Source organism: Eptatretus burgeri, chromosome 8 (assembly GCF_056783735.1).
Source record: "Eptatretus burgeri isolate ZD-2024b chromosome 8, Ebu_testis_v1, whole genome shotgun sequence".
In the NCBI taxonomy this organism is placed as follows: domain Eukaryota; kingdom Metazoa; phylum Chordata; class Myxini; order Myxiniformes; family Myxinidae; genus Eptatretus; species Eptatretus burgeri.
Genome location: NC_140968.1, coordinates 29599240 through 29626196, shown reverse-complemented (window position 1 = coordinate 29626196; position 26957 = coordinate 29599240). Strand labels below are relative to the sequence as shown.

The following is a 26957-nucleotide window of genomic DNA, read 5'->3' as shown; positions in this document are numbered from 1 at the left end:
AGGAGGCCATCCAGGTGCTCGCACTGGGTCTCTACACGCTCCGCGAGCTCACCCCCATTGTCCTCCACTACCTCCGTGTGTGTGTGCGCGTCACTTACCCCGTCTTCATCGTGTTTATTGGTCTCTGCTTCTTTCTGGCGTCTTTCCCTTATCTTTAAGTAGGTCAACCTTGCTTTCTCTTTAAGTCGCTCCCGTCCTTCCCTGTTTTTCACTCCTTGCTCTTTCACGATCTCCGCGTACCTCATCCTTGCTCTCCGTATTAATTGTTCTTTTCTCTCCCTCGCAATTACTTTCACCTCGTCTCTTGTCTCCCGAATTACTTTTTCCTTACCCGCCTCCACCGCGGGCCTGTCAGCCGTTGCACCCCTTCCAGCTCGTTTGCTCCCACACGTGGAGTCGCCATTCCGAGTTCCCTGCTAACGGCCTTCATGCCCGCCTGCAGGCATCGGCCCATGTTCTGCGTCTCACCCCGCAGCTTTTTCGTTTCTTCCCTCATTTGCTGTGTACTCGCATCAATCTTTTCGTTCATGCTTTTTATTTCTGCATTCATTTGTGCCAGCATGGTGAATAGCTGGGCCATGTCGGATGCACTCAAGTGAGCCGTTTCGGCAGGGGTTGGGGAAGGGTCTTGGTGGAGAGGGGGGGAGGTGTCATACACCGCGGCCGCTGCCGCACCCACCTCGGGCCCTGGGTTCAGTTGGGCGAGTCCGTGTTCCTGCACAATCAACATTTCCTGCTCGGGGATTCCATCCTGGACCATGGATTCTACATTACTACACATATACATTTCTAATACCCCCGGCTCCCGCTCGCCTTGAGACGCCATCTTGCTTCACGTGAAGGGTTAATTTGCTCGCTCGTAATTTGGAGGGAATCGGGGGTCGCTTCTCTCACCCCTGGACCGATTCCCGTGAATTTAGCCGGAGACAGGAGAGCCCGTTTTCCTGTTCTCCGATACCAGTGCCGCGAGGAGGGCGATGAATTTGTATCCCACTCCTGACACCAGTGTTGCGGTATTCGCGCCCGCCGGCGTGCGACGGCCACGTAACTCGAATCGCGGCACGTCGCCCACCGGACGGACAATCCAGTCGTGACCCTCTCGGACTAACGCCGGGAACCAGTCACGGGTGGACCTTTCGGTCTCACCGCGATCGAGCCAATCAGCCCCCGCGTGGGATAGGGTTGCTCGCCAAATTCGAACTACCTAAGTACCCACGCGGAGGGTAGACCGGGCGATCGCACCTCGCCGCAGGTCGACTTCGGACACGGGCCACTTAAGCGACCCGTTCCGTACTATCAGAATAACCGAGCGGTGTTATCGTCGACCTCGACGGTTCGATTAATTATCGGGCGTATTCAGCCCACTACCAACCCTTTACGTGAAGCAAGATGGGGATTCAATGGGGGAAAAGACGAAGCGAAGCGGGAGAACAGTTCAACAATAAAGCACATTTATTCTCGGCACACGGGAAGCACACAAATACAATTCCACCAAATGCACAAAAAAAGAAAACACAATTCCATTTACACAAAAAGCAAACATAAAAGTGAAAACACAGTGCAGAGCTAATACCGACTACCGAGCACACGGCAACACTTATACAATTCTACTTCACAGACGGCGCCGACAACACATACCCAAAACCAAGGAAAAGAAATACCCTCAAGAATGAGGTAGGCCTGGGGCCGAGACCTGGTCGGGCCTACCCGTCTGGTGATGAGACGCGGAGCGGCGATGGCCCCGCAACCCGCGGGCCTCGTGGACAGTGCCTGGCAGGGGGTGGGAACGGGGCCCCCTTGGTCGCACTATCTCAGCGCGGGGGGAAACAGGAGGGGGTTGCTGATGCTCGGGGTATAGAGGATCTTTATTATGTGCGCGACGAGCGTCTCCACCTCGGCCAGGTCGCGCTGCCGGCCTCCCAGGGGTGCAGCTCCCTGCACGACGCGAGCACCCCCTCGTTCGCCCTCGCCGCCTCTCCACAGCTCGTCCCCTCCGTTCCGACTTCAACGCACACGACGAGCAGCTCCACCGCCCGCGAAGTCTTGACTCTCTGTTCCGACTCCTTCGCCTCGTTCCGACTTTTACTACTCCTTTGACTGACGAACACCGTCCTTTTATCCCCCCGTAACTTCGCCTTTGACCCCCTCCCTTTGACCTTTCACCTCGCTCCCCATTGGCCCGAGAAAAAGTGGGCGTGAAGGCTTTTTGATCCACAAATTTGCATATATCGATCGCCCTGGGGGCGGGGCCAGTCGCCCCTCGCTCACCGATTGGACGGCAAAAAGTGGGCGTGTGTCGTTTTGGATCCGTTTTTGAAGCAGAAAATCCGTGATTTTGTACACGCTGTTCAACGTGCGCCCTACACGAGTCCAGCATCAGTGCCCATGAGTGGCGCGAGATGACGGTGATGCGATGGTGGCGAGTTGCGACGGTAAAGGTCATGGCGGTTGTGGTGAAGCGGCGTTGTGGTTGGTGGTTGTTGTTGTGGTTGTGATGGTGGCGATTGGTCCAAAATAAAGATAGTAAAAGAAAAACGGCTATCCTGAAGAGTCGCAGCACGTATAAATGACATGTATTCCCACTAGACAACGGGTTTGGGCCTAACTACACATGCACTTACCGAGATACCTCACCTAAGGGACCTGAATGGTGGTTTGCGAATCTGGTAACCACAACAATATATACTGTATATATGTTTGTATGAATATATATATATATATATATATATATACTGTATATATGTTTGTATGAATATATATATATATATATATATATATATATATACTGTATATATGTTTGTATGAATATATATATATATATATATATACTGTATATATTTCTGTACGTTTGTATGTATATATATATATATATATATATATATATATATATATATATATATATATATATATATATATATATATATATATATATATATATATATATATATATATATATACTGTATATATGTTTGTATGAATATATATATATATATATATATATATATATGTACATGTTCAAGATATCTGTTCTCGACCATCTCAGGTCACCCCCCCACCCAAAACCAAGATCTTTTCTATCCCAGTTTTAACCCTCCTCCCCACCCCCAAATTTCCATTTTTCCTTCCGAAGAGTTTTCTTCTATATCCATCTTGTCCACCCCTTCGACCATTCCTACCCCTCATTCTTACTCGCATCCCTTGTTTGTCCATCTCCGTCTATTTTGTACTGCTGTTTGTGTTTCCCTCCCTCTCTTGGTGCAGTTGCATCCTCGTCTGTTCTGGGTGTCGCTCTTCCACGAGCCTTGACTTTAGATACAAAAAAGAAACCCAGAGAGTAAAGAAGAAAATTGAGAAAACTGAAGACAGGTATATAGTGGAGATAAGAGGCAGAGTAAAGACAACATTAGGTATCCAGTAAAGAGAGTGGTGACGGATCCATTGAAAACATTTCAAAATGCATCAATTGCAATTAGGAAGGTACGTATGAAGATTTATCTGAAACCTTCATTCATCTTTAAAATACGAGCCATAAAACAATGTAGAAATGAGAATTTTATTGTTTTATTATCTGGCACACATTTGAAGGATGGGAAGTTGGAAAGATAAGGGAAAAAGGACAATGGAAGAGGTGAGTAAGATAAATACGATGGCAGTTAGGAAAGGGAATTAGAACTTGGTAGGAAAGGGAGGCTTAATGGAGTCTTGGTGGAGAACAGGAGAAAACAATGAGGAGAGAAATCGAAAAAAAGCCAAGGGGCGGAGCATGCGAGTAAGAGGGCGGGGCGAAGTGCGAGGGGAGGTACTTCTGAAGGTGTGGTTACCGGGTGTGCCGGCAGCGCTTGACGGCTTCCTCGGTAAGGACTGAAATTGAGGAGTTCGAGGAGCTTTGTGGATGAGACGACAAGTCCCTTTGACCCGTTTACTGGACCTTTGGTTATTTATCCTTGGATTTCTTCTTTGTGTGAGGAGTCTTGGCATTGTTCGCTCTCGCTGCACTTCCCCGTCTGGGCCCCGCCCGGTGAGTACATGTTGCGCTTCTCAACGTCTCGACTCCCAACACGTCCACTGTGCTGAGGATGTAAATGCCCAATACGAAGCTTTTCCTCTTCGTATTCCTCTTACCCGGTATCCCGTAGTTGGATGTTCCGGATCTCTGAGCTTGTCTGAACTTCTGCAGCTCGGGAGTAACTTATTAAAACTCTGGGCGATCGCTTGCTCGGCGGTAACAGACGCTCAATGACCCGGCCATGACGTCATAGACCAATAACTCTCGGACTCGATATCTGGTTCAAGGGAAAATTTTTGCCACAATGTTGAGTCGTCCCCCTCTCTCAACTTCTCCCCCCCCTCCCCATCTCGTATACTTCCTGCTGTTTCATGGTACTCTCTTTAACCCTTTATTTGTGATGTGTCTGGTGTTGACCCCAATTGAATATTGAATCCGCAGTACCCCCCCTCTCCCCCACAATCATAAGAATGGACCATTGTCAAATCAAATTTCCTGGTATACCATTTAATTAAGGGAATAAAATAAATCTTACATTTGGGCTGGCAAGATGGTCTGGAGGTCCGCACACTCGCCTAATAGATGTTTAGCCTGGGTTCGAATCCCGATCAGCTATAGACCGTCATCCTTGCGTTTCATAAGGCAACGTGTTTCATCAATACCTGCAGAGTACCCACTGCTTGGGTGGGTCGAGTTTGTGGATTACTTGTTGAAAAAGTATATAGTCTGTCTTTTTGCAAGAAGACACTTGATGTTTGCGTGGTGTGTGCCTAAAAGTTTCTCGATGATCTGAAGGTCTGAAGGGTACGTTCCAATAGTAGTTAGGGTCTAAGGAGTTGAAAGGGTCTAATCTCTCAAGCATGTAAAAAGGTCTAAGTGTCTAGAACTTTAAATGGTCAAGGCTCCAAGCTGTCTAACATTTCTGAAAGGTGTAAGGGGTCTAAAAGGGAGACAAGGGACTTGTTCATCAATGTGTGTGCCATCTCTGGGATGGATGTTAAACTGGGTGTCCTGTCTACCGACATTCGTTGTTGGACGTTAAAGAACCTCCGGTGTCCTTTGTGAAGAGTCAGCAAGCTATCGTCAGCACTCTGAACAAATTCCAAATTTGTGTCATTGCTACTTCGGCGATCGTCAGGTCCAGCCAGCCATTTTGTGAAAGAGTTGGGACAAAAATTCCCCATGGACAACCCCACAATAACATGGGACTAATAATAATTATTATTATTATTTTTCTATGCAGCTAGTACCTGCTGGTTGCATCAATGCTGGGAGTGTGGCTGTGCCACTGATGCAGCTCCTCCTGTTTCCAGTAAGCTGGTACTCATTTTGTCGACCTCGGAAGGATGACAGCAAGGTTGGGTCAACCCACCTGGTGTTATTCAATGGGGATATCTGGCTCGAATTCAAGGCCCGAAGATCTTTAACCAGCTACCTTAACTGCTAAACCAACACCAGGATTATGGGAATAATTGTGGCCATTAAAGAAAGAAGTATATTGGAGACACTTATCCTTTAATTTTCATTCATGAAAGTGAGGATGCTTGGGGTGTTTCCAATAATGTCCGTGCTCGTGGCTGGACTCATCCCGAAAGCAGAAGGCTGGCTCAGCATGCACGTGCGTGTACATGTACATTGGATTTCCTGCCTCTTTTCCCTGATCAACGACTGACTGGTGTTGCTTCCTCGTTTCTCGCGAGCCGTATGATTCGTGTGCCGGAAGGGTATTTCTCAGTTAACCCTACGAAGCAGACAAACTAACTCCACCTCGATTCGCGTGGAATCCAGCAGCCAATGAAGCGCTCTTTATACTGTGGGGAAGGGGTTTTGAAGGTGGGGTAATTGCCTGGGTCTCATTCACGGTTCAAGGTTTTATCCACAAATTGTCACTAAAGCACCGAATGAGATGTTTTGTTTCGTAAAGCTCTGCCGTGGAGCAATGTCCACATTGATGATTTCAGGTGCGGGGCACGCTCATCCGACGTACCACCATAAGGCTATGGTGAAGCCTTGGAAATTGGACCGATCAAGCTGGCCATTGTAAAACGCTGTTTGATGGGAAATTATTTCCTTTGGAATTGGTGAAAAGTCATTCCTCAGTCTGCGCTGCTCACCGAGGTCTCCGGAGCTGCTTCCCAAGCATGCTGCTTCATATTTTGACTATGTCAGCTTTGCTTTAGTGTCCCCTTATTTCTGCAGCCATTACCATATGCAGGCCTTTGCCTTAATGCCAAGTGCCCCCTGATCCCTGATGTTTACTCCGCATCATTTGTCTCAACGAAAGCCCTAAATTTGTTGCATGCAACTCCTGTAATGAACATTCCACTTATCCCTGCTTTGAATTGTGTGTTCTGCGAATCGATGAATCCCATAAATTAAGATTGAATTTTTTTTTTCTGGTCTGCCGAAAATCAGATGAATGTGGACGTTATTCTTGGGCCAATTGAAATCTTTCATTCCGCTTTTCCCACCTTCATGTCGACATTCTATCTTTGTTTATAAATACAATTCCTCTGTGCATTCACTTGCTTTATGACATCATATTTTGTGCAAATGTGAAAATCAGCTTTGAAACTGAATAGCCCCTGGTTTTATGGGTATTGTATATTTTTAACAGCTGCTGTTTAGCATGCACACACACACACACACACACACACACACACACACACACACACACACACACACACACTTTTGCTGTTGAGGTGACTCAAATCTGTGTTCCATTGCTGCATGCGTTGTAACAAACACAGTATTTATATCCACACAAACGATGATTGGTAATTATATCATACATTGGCTTCAGGAAGCAGGTGAAACGTCGCCTGAGACCACGTCTGTTCTTCCTTATTGCTCAAACAGTCGATCGAGTTTGCTTCTTGTTTGAAAGCGCCTTTCTTTTAAAATATAAAATTCCAATTACCCCAATATATATATATATATATATATATATATATATATATATATATATATATATATATATATATATATATATATATGGACTAGCAGAGCCTCCCTGTCGCTTTGCTTTGGTCATCGTGTATGCCAAAAGTTTTGAGTGAGAACCAGAAGAAAAGGAAGGCAAATTTACCCATGCATAGGTGCTTTAACCCCTCACCCCCACCTCCTCCCATCCCCATCTTCACATCCCACTCCCCCCACTTTGCCCCATTTACCCATGTGAAGATTGCTTTAAACTCAGCGTTACCCAGTTAAAAAAGGAAAATTTAATACCCGCTGCCACCACCACCACCAGGTGGCGCTACATGGTACACAATTATGCCTGCCCCCACCCCCCATCCCTCACTCCCCCAGCACACACACACTAAGTTGTATTTGAACCCTGATTTTGGGGCTTGTAACTTATAAGATGTGGCCATGCATAAGGAACAACGAGAGAAAGGCAGATAGAGAGGGAGAAAGAGAATGGCGTGTATATGTAGGACTTGATGGCTCAAATTATTCCCACCTTGTGGGGAATTGTTTTGGCCCAATTATTTCACAAATCGACTGGCCAGGTCTGGCATTTGAAGGTGACAGGAATTTTGTGATTTGTTCAGAGTGCAAGCAATTACTCACCTACCCATCGTCAAAAAGAGAAAGACGTGGGAACTTTCAGGTCCACCGACTCATGTAAGCAGACGTGACGCACGGATTACCATCCATCCGAGGGACTGCACACATCGATTCCTCACCCTGCATGCACAACTCCAGGATGACAGTTTATAGCCAGGTCGTGATTGGAACCCAGGAGAGTTAGCTCAGAGATTGGTGTGTGTGTGTGTGTGTGTGTGTGTGTGTGTGTGTGTGTGTGTGTGTGTGTGTGTGTGTGTGTGTGTGTGTGTGTGTGTGTGTGTGTGTGTGTGTGTGTGTGTGTGTGTGTTGCGTCATTGTGCCTAAGGCCAGGTCTATGCAAGTAAATACAAATTGTCTCCATTCAAAAGCCTTTCTTAATTATGTCATTGGTACAAAAGCAACACCTTTTTGGGTGTGGGGGCGGTCGTGGAAAAATGGGGGAGGGGGTGAAATCGCATGCTTCAGACTTCCATCCATTTGGCATTAATTTGACCAAAACTCCCGTCTCCTGGGGTTCTCGGCTGATACTTTGTGGCAAACAAAACCCAGAGGTGAAAGTGAGAAGTCTGGTGTTTACAAAACAAATCATTATGCAGGTTGTGACAATGTGGAATACGTTTTGAAGAATTGGAACATTTAGATGTATATGTACCATTGTGTGTGCATGCGTGCATGCGTGTGTGTGTGTGGTCTGTATCCTGTTCAGGAGAATGTGGGTAAGCATTTGGGTTTTCTTGTCACCCTTTTATTGCTCATTGTGCGGTGGCAGTTGCTAATTTGATGTGGCCATTCTTGAAAAGTTTGCCCAACAATCTGGATATGTGTTGCAGTTGGTGTGTCATATTGTGAATGACAACCCACAAGCAGTTCGTCAGTTAAAGAGCCATCATACTGTTAAAAAAAAATAATCAAACTCCCTTCATTATTCCTGCATATTCAACTACTGGTAAGTTCTTAAACCTCAAGCTTTGTATCTTCGATCTATGTGTTTAGGCTGTCTACTTGGTGATGTATGTTGTTGAATCCTGTCCACCCTTCCCTCCTCTCTTTCGTGATTGTGTAGCCCTGTCGTACAACCAACACATCGACACCGGACTCAAAATTGCATCGACCATTGCTACGTGCTACCCTTATACAGCTGTTTGTTAAATGTGAGGTCACATGCTTTTTCGCATTACTATGTACGTCGACAGAAGATTAGCAGTGGTGAAGGTAATTCAGAAGCTGGCGAAGCCAATAAGGTGTAGGCAACTTTGCAGTCTGTGCAGCTCGGTTAATCCTCAAGGAACGCTGGACTGATCATCGTTTGTCAATAATTTCAGGACGACGTTCATCAGAAAATAGATTTGAATGACAATCAACCAACAGAATCCTTGGTGTAAAAGTATTGTTACGAATTCACGCCCGCCGGCGTGCGGACAGCCACGTAACTCGGATTGCGGCGCGTCATCCACCGGACGGACAATTCAGTCGTGACCCTCTCGGAACAATGCCGGGATCAAGTCACGGGTGGGGGTTTAACCCCACCACGACCGTGCCAATTGCCCACCTGCGCAGGATAGGGTTGCTCGCCAAATTCGATCTACCCAAGTACCTGCGCGGATGGTCGACCGGGCGATCGTACCACGCCACAGGCCGACTCTGCACACGAACTGCTTAAGCGGTCCATTCCGTGCTTCAGTGATAACCGAGCAGTGTTATCGTCGGCCTCGACGGTTCGGATTAATTACCGGGTGTCTTAAGCCCACGACGAACCCTTTACGTGAAGCAGGATGGAGGGTCAATAAAGAAAAGACGAAGCGAAACGGGAAAACAGTTCACACAAAGCACATTTATTTCCCGGCACATGGAAAGCCAATATATACAGGCACACAGTCAAAATGCACATATAGCAACCAAAACAAAAGCAACAATGACGCAAAGTTACTACCGACTACGTGCACACACGGCAACACTTATACAGTTCTACTTTACAGATGGCGCCAACACACATTTACTCAAAAGCAAAGGAAAGAAGCCACCCTCATAGACAAGGGGGCAGACAGGCCTGTAGGCCAATTGTGCGCGTGACCTGGAGGAGCGGCCAGGTCCGCGAGACCGGGGGGGGGGGGGTCCTACCCGCATCCTCGTGACGCATTGGCGGGCGAGCCGCAGATGTGGCCGCGTGGCTGTGCCCCGACTCCGTGCTCCTTGGTGGGTTTCGTTGGCACGACGTTTGGAGTGGGGTAGGAACGGGGCCCCCTTTTGCACTATCTCAGTGCGGGGAAAGGGGGAATTGTTGATGCCCTGGGGGAGGAGAATAGCTGGCTGGCTTGGGTCCCGCGACGAGCGATCCCACACCGCGACCTCGACGCCGACCGCCACCCTTCTCGCCTCGGACCCGAGCTCCTTTGCCTCTTCCCGCAACTCTTCTCAGCCGACTCCAGAACCCAACTCGATAACGCACCGATGACTTCACCACCCGACTCGACTGACTTCATTCGCCTTGCGCTCGCCTTCTTATAGGCCAGCAGGAGCAGCTAATATGCAAATATCCGAATCAGGATGACCTCGGGGGCGGAGCCACGCTCGCCAATTGGTCGGAGGAAAGGGGGCGTGAATCTCCCCTGATCCTAGAATTTGCATATACAGTCATGCGCCGCTTAACGACGTTCCGGGCAACGACGGATCGCATATACGACGGGACTGCCAGCTCTGGAAAAAAAAAAAGAAATGAAAAAAAAAATGTAGCTGAAAAATTCCTATCGCCGAGTGATGTAGCCTCGTATAAAAATAGCACATACAATTATGTACACTGTACAGAACATAATTCCTCATAATGATAATAAACAACGACAGTGTGGCCCTGTTATAATGCGATAGTTGAGGTCCATAAAATGTCATCGTGAAAAAAGCAGGGTCGTGCTAAATCGGGATTCAAGGAAATCGGCTTTCAAACTGAACCAATGTTTTCACGTTTACCTTCTAGCAAGTAAATTACCTTTGAATTGAAGAATTCCACGAATAAATCGTTGTTGTTCGTCAATTGAAACACAAATATATTTTACGTGAAGCTTTTTATGTTGTTAAAACAATCGCCCTGTTCCGAAAATATATCACAATTGACAGGAGCTCGTTTCTTCATTTGTAAATTATCACATCGATGCAATGATTACGTATTTATAAAATCCAAACGCTATTTATTCACCTTTCTATAATCGATGAGAGGAGATTGTAAGCTGCTGCTAACAACACCGATGGCCGTCATGAACTGCACAAAGGTAAATCCAACGTGTCTTCTGTCTCTTGGATGTGTGTTACAATTGCCGACAGTATTCAGTACAGTAACATGCTGTGCAGATTTGTATCGGAGGAGCAATAGGCTACACCATATAGCTTAAGTGTGTAGGTTTGTGTAAGTACGATGTTCGAAAACGAAAATGAAAAAAAAAAATGATGTTCACACAACGATGACGTCGCTTAACGTCGCGTTTCTCAGAACGTAACCCCGTCGTTAAGTGCCGCATGACTGTATCGACTTCACACAGACGCACCTGGAGGCGGGGCCAAGCCGCCCCGCGCTTGCTAATTGGACGGAGGAAAAGTGGGCGTGTACGTTCTTGATCCGAATTTTCCCTCGGAAAGGCCGCTATTTGCGCTCGCGGCTCGGTGCGCTCGGCACCAATCGCTGAACGGGCCTGAGACAGCCCGACGTTCAGTGTTCACAGGTGGTGCGGGAATGGCCGAAGAAGGAGAGAGGTGAAGGTGGTGGAGGGTTTTCGATGGTGGTTGATGGTTATGGTGCCGTTGGGAATGGCGGTGATGCGATGTTTGCGGGATTGAGTTGTGAAGGTAAAGGTCGTGGCTGTTGGCGGCGTTGTTGTTGTTGTCTGAGGGTTGGAGCATGGTTGTAGTTAGTGACGATGGCTGGCGTGGTGGTTAAGGTGGTTGTTGTGTGATGGCGGTTGAGACGTGGTTGGTTCAAAATAAAGATAGAACAGAAAAACGCCTAACTCAAAGGATCGCAGCCCGAATGAATCACATTTATTCCCTCTATACAATGGGTTTGGGCTAACTACACATGTACTTAGAGATATCTCACCTACGGGCCCTTCATGGTGTAATGCGAATTTGCACAGCCGTAACAGTATCAACACTGATGGGGATTGCCAATGAATTTGCCATAATCTGAGAAGCCAGGGATGAGCAACAGTCATGAAAATGTTAAACGATGAAAAAGATTCCGACATGTCCACAAAACAATCCACAAACTTGAGAATTCATAGAACAAGATACCCTGCACAGTTTTCAATGTTATACTTCAATTTTAACAAAAAGATGATTTTTTAACAATGATTGGTAAATACGAGCACACTCGTAGTGCTGGATGTATGAGATTCTGCCCATACAAGTATTTCTCGTAGGAAAGATGACGCCATTATATTGTAAGCACAATATGCTGCCATGCCAGATAACACAACAAATTATTTGCTGGTAGTTCGGTGAACATAAATCTATGTAATAATCATGATCATCATGATAGTGCCATATTCAAGGGTAATGACAAGTCGCAAAAAAAGAAAAACCAAATGGTACGCTGCACACGATCTTCCATGAGCAATGATGTAATATCAACGTTGATTCAGTGCCAAAAATAGTTCTACCAGACAGCTCGTACTTGGCATACGGAATTGAAAATCTTGTCCCACTGCTTGCTACAAGTTACAAGTTTGCTCATAACGTAGGGTTTCCCCACACGATGAATAATCAAAATAAAGACCAATCAATGAACCATAGTCCCAAGAAGGAAGCCAGACATAACCACGCATACACACATGCACGCACATACTTACAAAAGCTATTTTATATGAAGTTATAACCTTAACTTATAACCAATTGACTGATTTCCCAACTGCCCGGATCATCAGCTGGGCACTGTTTTTCATCGAGGTTTCGATCCTTTCAGCCCAGAACCTCTCCACACGGTGGATCCACAACTCTGGTCACTGATCCACATCAGTAGATTACTCAACATCAATGGACATTGACTTATATTTGCTCCTGGAAGGGTAAAATTTGAAAATAAAGCAAAGTTTTATGCACATGCATAATTGGCTTGCAAATGGGAGTGGTGTATACTATTGGTTCACGAGTCAGTAAGTGACCACAATATTCGTTATGGGTCTGTTGGGTAGTCGATCTCGTCGAAAAAAAAAAATTAGATTTTTTTTTTCTACCCTTATTATCAGTATTCCCGTCGATATGTTTGTCTGTCTGTCTCTGTTGGGTAGTCGATCCAGTCGAAAATATATATATATATATATATATATTTTTTTTTTTAAATTTTGAAATTTGTTCTACCCTTATTATCAGTTTTTCCGTCGATATGTTTGTCTGTCTGTTCGGTCCAATGCTCCGTTAATACAATGGCGATTTCGATGAAACTTGGTTGGTAGGTTCATACCATGACCAAGTTGTGTGCAAATGAGAACCGTTGCTATGGACACCACCGTTGCCTAGCAACGGGACTTTGAAATTTTTGAAAAATCATAAAAAAAATTATTTTTTCAAAAATCGGGCCACGAGCGACTGTGGGCAGTACATTCAGCCATATTGTCAAAAATTTCCAGCCGGATCCTATGAAAACTGTTGGAGAAGATAGACTTTGAATGAACCCTGGTCGAAAACAATAAAAAAAATGAAGTTCGTTATGTCTCAGAGACTATGAGTCAGATATACATGAAACTGGTCTGGTAGGTTCATGGTGTGTCCTAGTTATGTGTGAGAAAGAACCGTTGCTATGGACCCCTCCGTTGCCTAGCAATGGCCGAAAAACGTCTAAAAGTGGGGGTATTTTAACGAAAAAACAATCTGCAGCATTAACACTTGAAGCTAGAATCATGAATTTTCTTGTGCTTAATCCTCAGGTCATTCCCGATCGAATGGGCCCATCGCGTCAGGTTCTATTGGGTAGTCGACTATCCATGTCCGCCTACCGGCTTGTCTGTGCGTATGTCTGTTCGGTCCAGTGCTCCGTTAATACAATGGTGATTTCGATGAAACTTGGTTGGTAGGTTCATACCATGACCTAGTTGTGTGCAAATGAGAACCATAGCTATGGACCTATCCGTTGCCTAGCAACGGGACTGAAATTTTTGAAAAATCATAAAAAAAATTATTTTTTCGAAAATCAAGAATCAGGCCATGAGCGATTGTGGGCAGTACATTCAGCCATATTGTCAAAAAATTTCCAGCCGGATCCTATGAAAACTGTCGGAGAAGATAGACTTTGAATGAACCCTGGTCGAAAACAATAATAAAACGAAGTTCTTTATATCTCAGACTATGAGTCAGATATACATGAAACTGGTATGGTAGGTTCATGGTATGTCCTAGTTATGTGTGAGAAAGAACCGTTGCTTTGGACCCCTCCGTTGCCTAGCAATGGCCGACTACCCATGTCCGCCTACCGGCTTGTTTGTCGGGCTGTCTGTCCCGAGCATAGCTCCGTGGGTTTTGATCCGATCCTGATAAAATTTTGGTGGGAGGTTTATATCATGATCTAGTTGTGTTTTCTTGAGATTGGGCATGCTGCGCCCATTATGGGCGGAGCCACGCCCAAAAAACGTGTTGTTAGGGGGTAGCCGATTTCAAGTTATATCTTCTCTGAGGGGGTTTGTCGAATCTGGCAGGGGTTTCAGTATTTGGTTAGCCCAATGGCACTTGCATAGCCCCACGGAGCTAGATTTTTCATTTTCGTCCCAAGGTCAAGGTCACAAGGTCAAGAACTTAGAAAATTGCGAATTTTGACATAAAAATCATACGACCGCCCAAACTTTGAGAGCTTGGATGACAATATTTTTTATGCATAATCTTGAGGTCATTCCCCACCTAAAGTCTTGAAACCATTTTGCTCTATCTCGAACACCTTGCCCGTGGCGCCCCCTTAAAGTTTGTTTTTACACTGATTTCATCAAAGTATGGATAATCCGAGGAGTGCGAAATGCCATATAGCCTATATGACATTATATTGTTCCTGGAATGTTCCAGAGGAAGTTTTGCACCAAAGGTCATAATCCTTGACCTTTGACCTTTCAAGTTCACAAAGGTCAAATTTTCAAAGTTGTGGGAATCAAACTGGGTTTTCGACCTTCTTCGACGAACTAACTCCCATAAGCTATAGCACGTATCCTGTTTCCTTCTTTTAATGTCCACAACATTGTTTTGTGACCTTTAAAAGTTATGCAAAGGTCAAATTTTGAAAGTTGTTGAACGAAACCGGGTTTTCGACATCTTGCAGCTAATAACCTGTCACTCGTACCACATCATGTTGATCATTTTTATAACTTGGTCAAAAATTATCACATTGTCTCATCCTTGACTTCTGAAACAATCTACATCGTCAAATACCGCTCGTGAACCATCTTCGTCTTCAGACTTGTAAGAGTTTGCAGTCAACGTGTTAAATATCATTAAAATAAATCTTGAAGTTGAACGCGACTGAAGCATTCATATACATCACCTTCTACACTAATAAGATGACGAGTCGCAGTTTCGGAGATGGGGGCTTCAATGATCACCATCGATGTTCTTGGCCGCGTGGCAGCTTTTTCTTCACACCAGATACAGTACTATCTCGCACACCACACCCTCTAATGGTATATGTCGATATACAGCTCGGTTCTTGGAAGTATATTATGAAGGCGATTTGTGTTATCCATCCATGCATGGGGACCATACTCTGTACAGAGTGTTGGTGCTGCCTACGCGGTCTCCTTGGCTATTGGGCACAATCCTGGACGGGTCGCCACTCCAACACGGTATACCAGCATGCTGGTACTCATTTTGCCGACCTCAGAAGGATGACAAGCTGAGTCAACCCCACCTGGTATTAATTCAATGGCCAAGCAGGATTTGAATTCAGGACCCTAATATCCCAAGCCCACCACCCGAATCATCAATCCAACACCAGACATACTTGTGTTATATCGCGTTCAAATATATCACTCCACTTAAATAAAGGTTTAAAGGCATTTAAATATAAAGCATTATGGGTTCTTCCGCCATTTTCTCGAGCTCCAGCGTATATTACATCACCCTATCTATCGATACATCAGTTATTCGTGCCTGTTGTTTGTGTCCATTATCACGTCCTTAAAAACAGTAGGTTTCATGCTTGGAATGATTTTCAATTTTGTTTTACTGCGAGGCAGACAGACAGAGTAAACATATTATCTTTCTCACTCTCTGCACATATGCGATCAGGTCAAAATCAGAGCCAAAGTACGGTTAATCGACGAAACACGTGGCTTTCTATTCCCGCTCTGATTCGTGTTCAAAATCCTGTATAACATTCGATGAAAGCTATTCCTCGAATATAAACTGATAAGACGGACAGACAGATGGACGGACAGCCATGAACCAATTAGCTTAACCCCTCTCTTCACTTCGCGTGTGTGGGGTAACTACTGTATATAATCATGTACAAGCTCCATTAGGCTTCGGGCACTGTGAAAAATAGTTGAAATGCTGAACTGCATCCAGACAGACTTGACATTGGAGGAAATATGGTTATAGTCTGGTTGGTGTTTGGGGGGGGGGGACTGATAGAGACTATCGAAGCATAAACATTCACAGGAACCCTCCTTGGGGTATACACCCTATATCAGTAGGATTGCCACCTCAAAAAACAAAACGAAATGAGTTTTTTTAATTATTATTATTTTAAAAAAATAAGACATTTCCTGCAAAACCCTCGTAAAACACTGAAGTCATTCATTTGAAATCGGATTGCGACTTAATGCTTCGAAGACTTTCGAATACGCACACACATACCATTGTGCATTCCTCGCCTGGTGTTCTGCCCGAAGGGAGGTCTGGTACTGCTGAAACAATTTATTGCCCATTGATACACTGGGTGGTTTGTCATTGCCTTCTCAGCAGTAGTTCGGGCAAGAATTTGTAATTTGGTCAGGCTGCCTGTGCTAGCTCGCCCACTCTTCACGAAGGGCACCGTGGGATATCTGACATCCACCAACTAATGCTGGCAGATAGGACGCCAGTTTAACGTCCATCCGAGAGACGGGCACACACATTGATGAATCGCCCTGCCTGTGAAACACCAGGATGACGGTTTAAAGTTGGGTCGAGGTTCAAACCCAGGCGGGACGGCTTGGAGGCGAGTGTGAATACTTCCTGTCAGCCCACCACTGTGCAATGGGTGCTGCTCCTGCAGCCCACATTTGGCCAACAATAGATGACATTTTTGGAGGAAAGTCAAAGTGATTGTGACAGGCAATTGGTGTTTGTTTTTTTTAGCGGTGGAAAGCGTCGACTGATTGGCAACTCGAGAACGATTACACCAAACAGAAATGGCAGTTTAATTCACTAATGCTACTTTTAACATGAAACTCTTGGTTTTGTGATTTAAACTGTTGATGATACCATGTGGGGTGTTCAAAATATTCTGCAAATGAGATGCTTGTAACAATCAAAGACCTGGTTAAAAAAAAAAAAGGTTAGAGGTATTTGCATTGATTCAAAACATATATAGATTCTTATCAAGTGCATGTATGCAGGTAGTAGACAAAAGAAATGGAAACACCTTGGTAAACGAGGGCACCAAGCAATGGCTTCCACGCAGGTGTGGCCCTTGGGTTAATTCAGCAAATTACATCCCATCATGCTTTGGGTCATGTGTAGAAATGCTGCACAGGCCTGGTTGCCTCTTATTATGCGTAGCACAGCTGCAAGAGCAGACCCCCTCACTGTTCAATGCCCCCATCCACAGAGCACATGTGTGCCCCCAATGAATCGATGAGCATGACATTGATGTAGTCCATATGTCATAGATTCATGGCTTTCTCAGTCCCCAGATCTGAACTCTATCGAGCATTGTGGGATACTCTGAAACTACGCCTGAGACGGTGTTTTCCAGCTCCATTAAATAGGTATGAGTTGATTGACTTCCTCGTGAAATGGTGCCGCATCCTTCCTGCAGAATTTCAGGCGCTGGTGACCCAACACCTTATTAAGTCACTTTTACACTGGTGTTTCCATTTTTCTGTCCACTGCCTGCATGTTGAAAAATAATGCTGGAGTCTCTCAAACTATCATGTGTGTTTAATGGAACACTCTCCACTGTATCATGATTTGTCAAAAATAAGCCTGATGCTCGCCTAACCGTTAAGGTGGCTGACCTAAGATCTTAGGTTCTTGAATTTGAGCCCCTGTCCACCATTGAATTAACACCAGGTGGGGTTGACTCAGACTGTCATCCTTCCAAGGCTGTTCTCGTTGGATCATGTTATAATATATACACAATGATACATGGTCCACTTTAGACTCTGTAGCACCCTCATTGAAAATGAATAGTTGTTGCCATCAAACTGATCCTGATACTCACCAGGAAGTTCTTCCTACAATTTTGTTCATCCACCTGGTTTACTTTTCCTCCTCTTGGGTCTCATAGATGCTTATCGAAGGACATGCAACTCGAAGTGTGAAGTTGTTGCTGCCTTTCTTGTCATCTTCAGTGTTGTACATGAACTGTCAAATGTTCGTGTTTCAAGCCGTCTCTCTTCTGTTTTGTTTTTGGTTCGTCTGTCGGAAGCTTCAGTGTTGGAAGTGTCTGTGAACCCTGCACGGTTCACGTACACTTTCAGTTCATTTTATTTTGGAAGCTGTTTACAGGGAACTTTGAGTCATCACCACCTTTACAGCAGATGACACACAATTTCCGATCCATTTTGTTTTTCTATTTCTGAAAGGAAAACGAGCATTAGTTTCCATCACGTTCAAAGTATGGAGTTTTAAAGATTCATTTTGATTTTGACATTTCTCTCTTCTGTATCAGGCAGGCATGGTTGTCTATAATTCTTGCACCCAGATCTAGAATCCATATCATCTCATGACACCATTTCTATACTTCCATACACCCCAATGGATGACCATGCCAGGTTGGGTGATATTTGTATCATCATCATCGTCATCGTCATCATCGCCGGCTGTCCAGGGTGCACGATCGCTTGCTATCCCTCTTGTTAGACCTTTCACTCGAAGATCATTTCTCAACAACACATCCCATGTTTTCTTCGTACGGCCTCCAGCTCTCTTCCATTCACATTCATATTTATACACCTCCTCATACAACTACCTGCCCACATCCTTTCCACATTTCAGAACCATCTCAACCTACCCTCCGCATAACCTCACTAATGCTTTCTATACCAAATCTCTTTCTTAATTCCACATTTGGTTTCCTATCCTTCAGTGTCGCGTCACACATCCACCTCACCATTCTCATTTCATTTCATTCACACCTCCATTCATCCTCATTTTTGATCAGCCATGTTTCGCTGCCATACAACATCACGCTTCTAACACAAGCTGCTTTAAGTTTTCCCTTTAATCGGAGAGAGGTCCCTTTCAATGTCAATCGGGGTAACAACTCCCTAAACTTCCTCCAGGCACTTCTAATTCTTGCATTCACTGCTGCCTCCACACTACCACCTGCACTCATCACATCACCAAGGTAACAGAATCTATCTATACATTCCAGAGATATATCCCCATAAACTAACCTTTCCACTCTAACTGGAGTCACTTGTTTACCTGTGCAAACAGCATATTTGAAGTCAGGTGCCACCTGCAGTCTACCCCTGATACCACTACACATCTTGTGCATCCAGCGCTTGCAGGATTTACACAATATTGAATTGCTACCAACACCTTTTCTACAGACAGCACAGGGCCATCTCCCTCTTTTTTTTTCCACACTTCCTTCTCCCACACCACTAATCAGTACTTTCGTTTTTCCTGTATTCACTTTTAGTTCTCTGGCCTCCATACCCTCCTTCCAGACTGCATACTTACCCATTACCTCTTCCACACTGTCGGCTATCAACACTAGGTCATCAGCATCCAGGAGTTCCAAGGTAGGCCTCCTCTAAATTCCTGTGATACAGCCTCAAGAACCATAATGAACAGGATTGGGCTCAACACTGACCCCTAATGAACACCCACTTTCACTTCAAAATCCTCAATCTGCACTCCATTTACCCTCACAGAGGTTTTTGAGCCATCATACATTGCCATGACTACCCTAACTAAGCAATCCTCCACACATAACTTTCTCATGGACCATTGCACCACTTCCCGAGGCACCCTATCAAACGCCTTCTCCAAATCTAAAAATATAAAATAAAGTTGTTTTATTCTTCCCCAGATATTTTTCATGTAATTGCCTAACTATAACAATTGCCTCCATCGTGTCCCTTCCTGGCATGAAACCAAATTGCATTTCATGTATATTAACACTCTGTCTTATCAATTTATCCAGGATTCTCCACCACTTTCATTCCATGGTCCAGCAGCTTCAGACCCCTCGAGTTGCTCTGAACTAAGACATCCCCCTTCCCTTGATAAATATTCACCATTACACTCTTTAACCCATCTGTCACGATTTTCCCCTCAAATTAATCTAAACAATAATATTCGACTCATCTATCTGAAAATATTTGATTTTCCAAGTGTTATGTGATAGACATTGAGGGACAATGATTCTGCTTCTCGTGTACCACTTATTGAGGCCACATAGAGATAATCCCAATTACGATCTCAATGGTGGTTTTGCGACCATTATTTTCACTAACCGTGGATCAACCAGAAATGTTTCATGTGGACAACGAAACGTTTAAGCTCAAGAATCGTTAATGAATAATGATGCCTCGACTTCGTGTCTAGTCATGTAATCTGATATGTAAATGGGAATTTATTTGCAACAAAAAAGTGAAGTCAACACAATAGTTTTTCCACATCATTTTAAGTGCCTCGACATTGTTAGGGACATGTACCTAGTTAGGATTTTGAAAAACTTGTAGAATTCTCTAAAGTGGAGTACGTGAAATGGCCAAAAAGCATTTGTCGCCAAAATACCAAGTATCCGAAAACATGAGTTTCGTTACAAGGAACTTCAATGCAGGAGGAAGTCATTGGGCCAATCAAAGCCTACACTATGGTTGGTTTTCCTTGTTCTATCCCTTCTAAATGCTGATTGTCAAGCAAGGATTTTTAAATGCTGATTTTTGGCTGGGGTTTAAATCACTGAACCTCCGAGACACAGAGTGGACACTCTAACCATTATGCCACTGAGTCATGACACTAATAGTTACATCATCGAGCCTATTAAATATCATGGGTCATGGAGATGGCGATGCTGTGTCATGGACATGTCTACAAGGTAAAGTGTTCATCACTCAATATATTATCATATAAGGTGGGGTATGATGAAAGTTATTCATATGTAGTTATACTTTGAATAAAGGCGATAATTAAACAAGAAAAAGATGTAGTGCATAGCACGATACTTGCAAAATCCACCCCCCTCTCAAAGGTTGCCATGGATACATCAAATTGTCCATTTCATTAAGATTAAAATTGACAATCTTAATCAAAGCCCAGGTCTTCAAGCAGATGAAAATTGATTATTTTTCAGATTGAAATTGATTTTAGAAGTTTGACTTTGAGTTGACCTTTGACCTTGTGACATCAAAAATAGTTGCTTTCCCAATTATATGATGGACTATGAAATCCTGTTCAACTTTCAAGTTAATAGGATGTAAATTGATGATTTTTCAGATGAAGTTTGATGATTTTAGAAGTTTGACCTTGAGTTGATTGTTAACCTTTTGACCTCAAATAGTTGGTTTCCCAATTCAGTGAAGGACTATGCAATTGCTGTTTAATTTTCACGTTGATGGGATGTAAAATGATGATTTTAGAAATATGACTTTTGACCTCAAAATAAATAGGCTTCTCAGACTACCTCTACAACTTGGTGAAGTTTCATGACGATCGGTTTAAAATTGTAACCTGTAGGTGATTGACAAACAGACAAACAAAATAACAAAATCGACTGATTTGAAATATACTAGAAAAATCTTCCATTTTGTAAGTAACAAGTTTGAATAAGGATATTGCATTGCTGTGTTGACTGTCTGGACACAACTTTGGGTTGTGGGTCCATTGATGTTGAGTAATCTACTGATGTGGACCTGTGACCTGGGTTGTGGATCCACCGTTTGGAGAGGTTCTGGGCTGAAAGGATTGAAATCTCGATGAAAAACGGTGCCCAGCTGATGATCCGGGCAGTTGGGAAATCAGTAAATTACTTATAAGTTAAGGTTATAACTTCATATAAAATAGTGTGCGTGCGCATGTGCGTGTGCTTGTTTTCTGGCTTTCTTCTTGAGACTACGGTGCAGTTATTGGTCTCTATTTTGTATGTGTGCATGTATGTAATGTATATATCTACCATATAAACCATAATGTGTGTTTGTGTATATTTGTTTGTCTGTCCCCCTTCAGAAGGATGATTTAAGATGGGTTTTAAAGGCCAATCTTTTAACATGACTGTGTGTTCACTACCATCTATTTTTTTCAGGATAAGAAAAAATTCGAAAAACATTTTCCATTCAAGAATAATTACGTCTCTTCTTTTTGAAATGTAGACGGTGACTTGCAACTGTTCCTCAATGGCGGTGAACATAAACGTAAAAAAGTACATAAATAAATAAATAAATTCAAGGCTCAGGGAGGTAAAATTCGCTGCACATGATGAGCAACGCACACAGAGTAAACAGAGTTTCCATTTACATCTGTAGAATGTCTAATAAATAAAGAAGATAGAAGCACACCTGACACTAGGCCAAGGCTTCAAACTTTGGCACGCTCATGCAACTGCACCACAAAGTAAATTGTTCCAACCCGTCATTTTTGACGGGCTTTGGACTTGTATGTATATGTGTGTGTGTATATGTATATATATAATAGGAGAGAGAGAGAGAGACAGACAGACAGACAGAGGTGAGGAGGGGGAGTTGGCAAAGACAATGTTATGTTGTGCTTTATGACCCTGCGCGCACACACACACACACACACACACACACACACACACACACACACACACACACACACACACACACACACACACACACACACACACACACACACACACACACACACACACACACACACACACACACACACACACGTACTGTATGTACAGACACTTACCTATTTACATGATAGATGCATTCCTGGAAAGCATCTTTAAATGGAAATATAATGTAAATCGAACTTCAACATCCCATTTACTTGATGTATTCAATGGTGAATGTTGTTCCTGCAGAACAAAGAATTGAATGGAAATTTTTCAGAGTAAATTAATTGAAATATTATGACAATAAAATACAGTACATTACTGTACATAATGGTCTGATGATTGTCTTTTTATGTTATTTTATTTTATTTTCCTGTGCAGCACTAGAGTGTGAGTAGCATCCTTGACTGATGATGTGGCAGTGCTGCTCATTCAGTGCCCCTGTAAGTTAGAACAGGAATTTGGAATTTGGCCAAGATGCCCGGGATAGCTCCCCGACTCTCCACGAATGACACTGTGAAGGGATCTTTAATGTCCATCAAATAGATGCACAACAAGCCTTCATTTGCATGTCCTTTAACATCTTGTATCACTTCTCATTGTAAAAAGCACAGCCTGAGCTCATTCTCTCATGCCTGGTACCCACTTCGTGGTTGTGCTACATATATTGTTGCGGAGCTGGGGTCGTGGGAGTACTATGAGGTGGGGGTATCCCTGGTTTCCCACCCCATACTCACTGGGAATCGAGGCCATCGCACATGAATAAGTCAGTGTCGTGGCAGGTCGCTAATCGACTGGGAACACCAACAATTTAAACACGTGACCCAATGTCCTCTGTTTGACTACCATTTAAATGTGGTACACACAGTCTCCTTATCGGGGAATTGTGCCCTCAATGCGTGTTTGTGTTAAACTTACCATATGAGGTGCAGCCGAGCAGAGCCGCCAAGTATGCACCGGCTAATAAACAGATTATTGGGGTATAACTTCTCGGCTAGGCTCACGTGTGGACCATGCTGGACCAATGAAGGAAAAGACGAAAACGAGCTGGGTATATTTATAACGAGCAATTTATTACAACATGGTGAGGAAAATTATGTGGCACAGCAATGGGTTTATTCGCAAAAGATGTACAGCAAGGAATTTGTTGGTGTAGCAAAAGGAATGCAAATATTTACTGAAAGAAAGGGACAGAGTGCAGAGTTAACCTGAGAATAACTTCTACTATCTTAACTTATGTTGCACATAACAGGTGCCATCACACACACACACACACACACACACACACACACACACACACACACACACACACACACACACACACACACACACACACACACACACACACACACACACACACATTAGATTTAGCCCAGAAAGAGGAGAAACAGTTGAGGTGTAGCGACCTCGTACCTAGCGCAGTCGACGGACCTACTCAACCCAATCGCTTTGGAAGGGGGAGGAGAGAAGAAAACTGGGGTGTCTATGGTGTGTGAGTGGGAGGTGCAAAGTTAGTGCAACGTGCTGCAAGAGGAAGGTGTGAAAGATGCAAATTGGTAATGCTCTTTTCGTGAACGAGGCACAGATTGAGAAAAGATGCATGAGAGAAAGCTTAACGGGGATGTGTGAGAAAGTCTGTCGGTGTTTTGAATATTAGCTGCGAAATGCAGCCGAAGCAGAGTGATGATGACTCGCAGATGACCCTGGAACATCTTAGTAACGGCTTGCTCCACCCCACTCACCTCGCTCCACCCTGCTCGCATCGCTCGGTTTCTCCGCCTCGCTCGGTTGCTCTGCCTTCTCAGCTTGGTGGCACTCGGCTGGGCAAAGGCTCTGGAGAGATTCCGCTTGGATGCTGGATGAAAGAGAGAGCCTGGATGAAAGAGAATGACTGAACCCGATCTCTCTTTTATAGAGCCTGGGCGACGGAGGAGCCAAAAAGCATATCAGGAGGCCTGGTGGGCATTCCCGAGCTCCGCCATTGGCTTATACCCATCACCCCATGCTGTAGCCATCCCCTATCAGACTTTGGAGTCGATCATGGCTTCCCTTGCTCTCAGTCTCTGGCACGCAACGGAGCACCATCATTCCTATGGGACGCATGTTTTCGGGAGTGCTCTCCGGCCATGAACGTGCACTGGACTCCATCCGAATGGTTAGTTAGCGGAGCGCCAGAGCTATCCAGACGTCTCCGAAGGAATCTCAGCACACATTCGCGCTTTGAGCTACACGCCAAAGTATTCTGCCTCGCAGTCACCTGCGATATCCTCCATTCCCCAGCATCTCTAGTGACTGTTGTGAGCGTCCAAGGAGCTTATGGCAGTTGCGTTGGTTATAGTGAGGTGAGGGAAGCGCTGTGGCATCTGCGGTAAAGTACTTGAAGCATTGCAAGTGGTTGAAGTGGTTGGTAGCAGTTGTGACATTTGCGGTGAAGTGGTTGGGCACAGGTTGTTGTGCGGATTTTTAGGAGGCATTTTTGGTGATCATGATGAGCGTTGTGGCGTCGTGGTGAGCATGGTGAGGATCTGAGTTGAGGCGTTGGTTGGTTAATGGTGTGCATATGCAAATGAGGCGATAGCTGCGCCATCTTCCCGCCGCTCCGAGTAGTGTTACTGATCTGCGTGCATGCATGGCGGGTTTGTGTTTGAAATAAAGGGAAGTAAAGTAAGTGAAAGAAACGAAAGAATATCGGGTTGAAGACCTTACTAAAAGCCGTGTGCAACACATCTTGTACCATATACCCACTAGACATATGGAAAGGGCTAACAAAATGTAAACGAATGAGATAACTGTCTTAGGATCGCGATATGTTGGGTGCCATTGCCTCGGAGGAGTGTCGGTTTTGCAGAATCGCAACAACATATAGAAAATATTGATAATTGTTTGTTATGAGCAAAGTCAAAGATTCACAAGTATATTTGTTGGTTTGGTCTGTTGGGTGGTTGCTCGACTACCATTATTCTCAGGTTTTCCGTCTGTCTGTATGTATGTAATGGACAGCTCTGGAGGCCAGAGGAGTCGACCGATTTTAATGAAACTTGACTGGTAGGTTCATACCAGGATCTAGTTGTATGCTTTTTGAGCACCGTTGCTATGGACGCCACCGTTGCCCAGCAACGGGACTTTGAAATTTTTGAAAAAATCCGAAAAATATATATATATATATATTTTTTTTTTCGAAAATCAAAAATTGGCTTCCGCGCTTTTATGTGCACTATAATCAACCTCTTTGTCAAAAATTTTCAGCCCGATCCGTCAAAAACTGTATGACTAGTGTGCAATTGTATAGCGACCACCCATGTCGCCTACCGGCTTGTTTGTCTGTCTGTCTCTATGTCAATCACTTGCAGGTCACAATTCCACACTGCCATTCACAAAACTTAACCAACTGGTAGTGCTAATCAAAATCTAGAAGCCATATTGTTTTAAGTTCAAAAGGTCAAGGTCACAAATCGTCTATTTTTATCCAATTGACTTGAAATTATAAGGGAATTTGCATATTGGGTTTACCAATCGAAAGCGAGAAGCCTTTTGTTCTTGAGGTCCAAAGAGCAAGGATGGGTTTATGACTACTTGTTTGTCTGTTTGTTACCCCCACCACAAAAGGTGGATGGAGGTTCTGTATTCACACCTGTTTGTCTGTCTGTTTTTGAGCAGGGTGTCTCAAAAAATTAACAGCTTGCGTGTGCAACGAGGACGAATTTATCAGATTATGGTGAGCATTGGATCCGGATACTATAATTTATAAAGTACTTCTTCAGAATTGAGAGAGGGGGGGGGGCAAAAACGAGACATGGCACGATGTCTCAAAAAGTTATGGATGGATGTTATGACCAAACTTGCTGGATGAGTTGGGTAGATGATAAGGATAAGCTGGTTAGATTTTGCTTAAGGTCCGGATGCAGATCCGGCCGATCAGTGGATTAAAAAAATGTAAACTGTTGAGCTTGGTGGAGGTATGTGGTCTGCTGAGTGCTGTTCTTGTTTGTTTGACCTTTACACATTCCTGAACCGCTGGATGGAATGAGTTGAAACCTGTTTATTGTGCTCTATGCAGGGTTGGGTGCATCAGCAGGTTTTAGGCGATTAAAAAAATTATAGTCCCAGAGGTGCACGGTAGGGGGAGCACCCCCAATTCTCTTTCTGTAGAAATGTATTGCATAGCGCCACCCGGTGGAAGAGCTGCATTGCAAGTCATAATAAAATACACCATAAACATCGTGGAAGTGGGCGATGTAATCCGTCCTTAAGTTGGTTGAAAAACTGGTTCCTTGCTCGGAGGTTGAAAAGGGAATTGTCCACCATTCCTGTATACCTCCACCCATTGCTTGACAAAACTTGTTTCCACATTCTGAGATCCCAGGATATCTGTCTCTTGCACAAAGCTATTGACTGCACTGATGGAACTTGCTCATCCATGAAAAAAAAATGCTCATTTACACCTGCTCTTCAATAGCA

General features: G+C 44.2%; 1 protein-coding gene across 4 annotated transcripts in view; it reads left to right on the top strand.

The window, feature by feature from the left end:
* LOC147021426 (protein phosphatase 1 regulatory subunit 16A-like) overlaps positions 1-26957 on the top strand; it is a 218272-nt gene that overhangs the window by 26491 nt on the left and 164824 nt on the right. Inside the window, exon 1 of one of the 4 annotated variants that reach the window (XM_085891351.1) lies at positions 3795-4018. The exons of 1 other annotated variant lie outside the window; for it this stretch is intronic. The gene's annotated coding sequence lies outside the window, so the exon portion shown is untranslated. Of the gene's footprint in view, positions 1-3794; positions 4019-26957 lie in introns of those variants that run through there. 2 more of the 4 variants (XM_085891352.1, XM_085891354.1) reach the window with 2 other exon arrangements.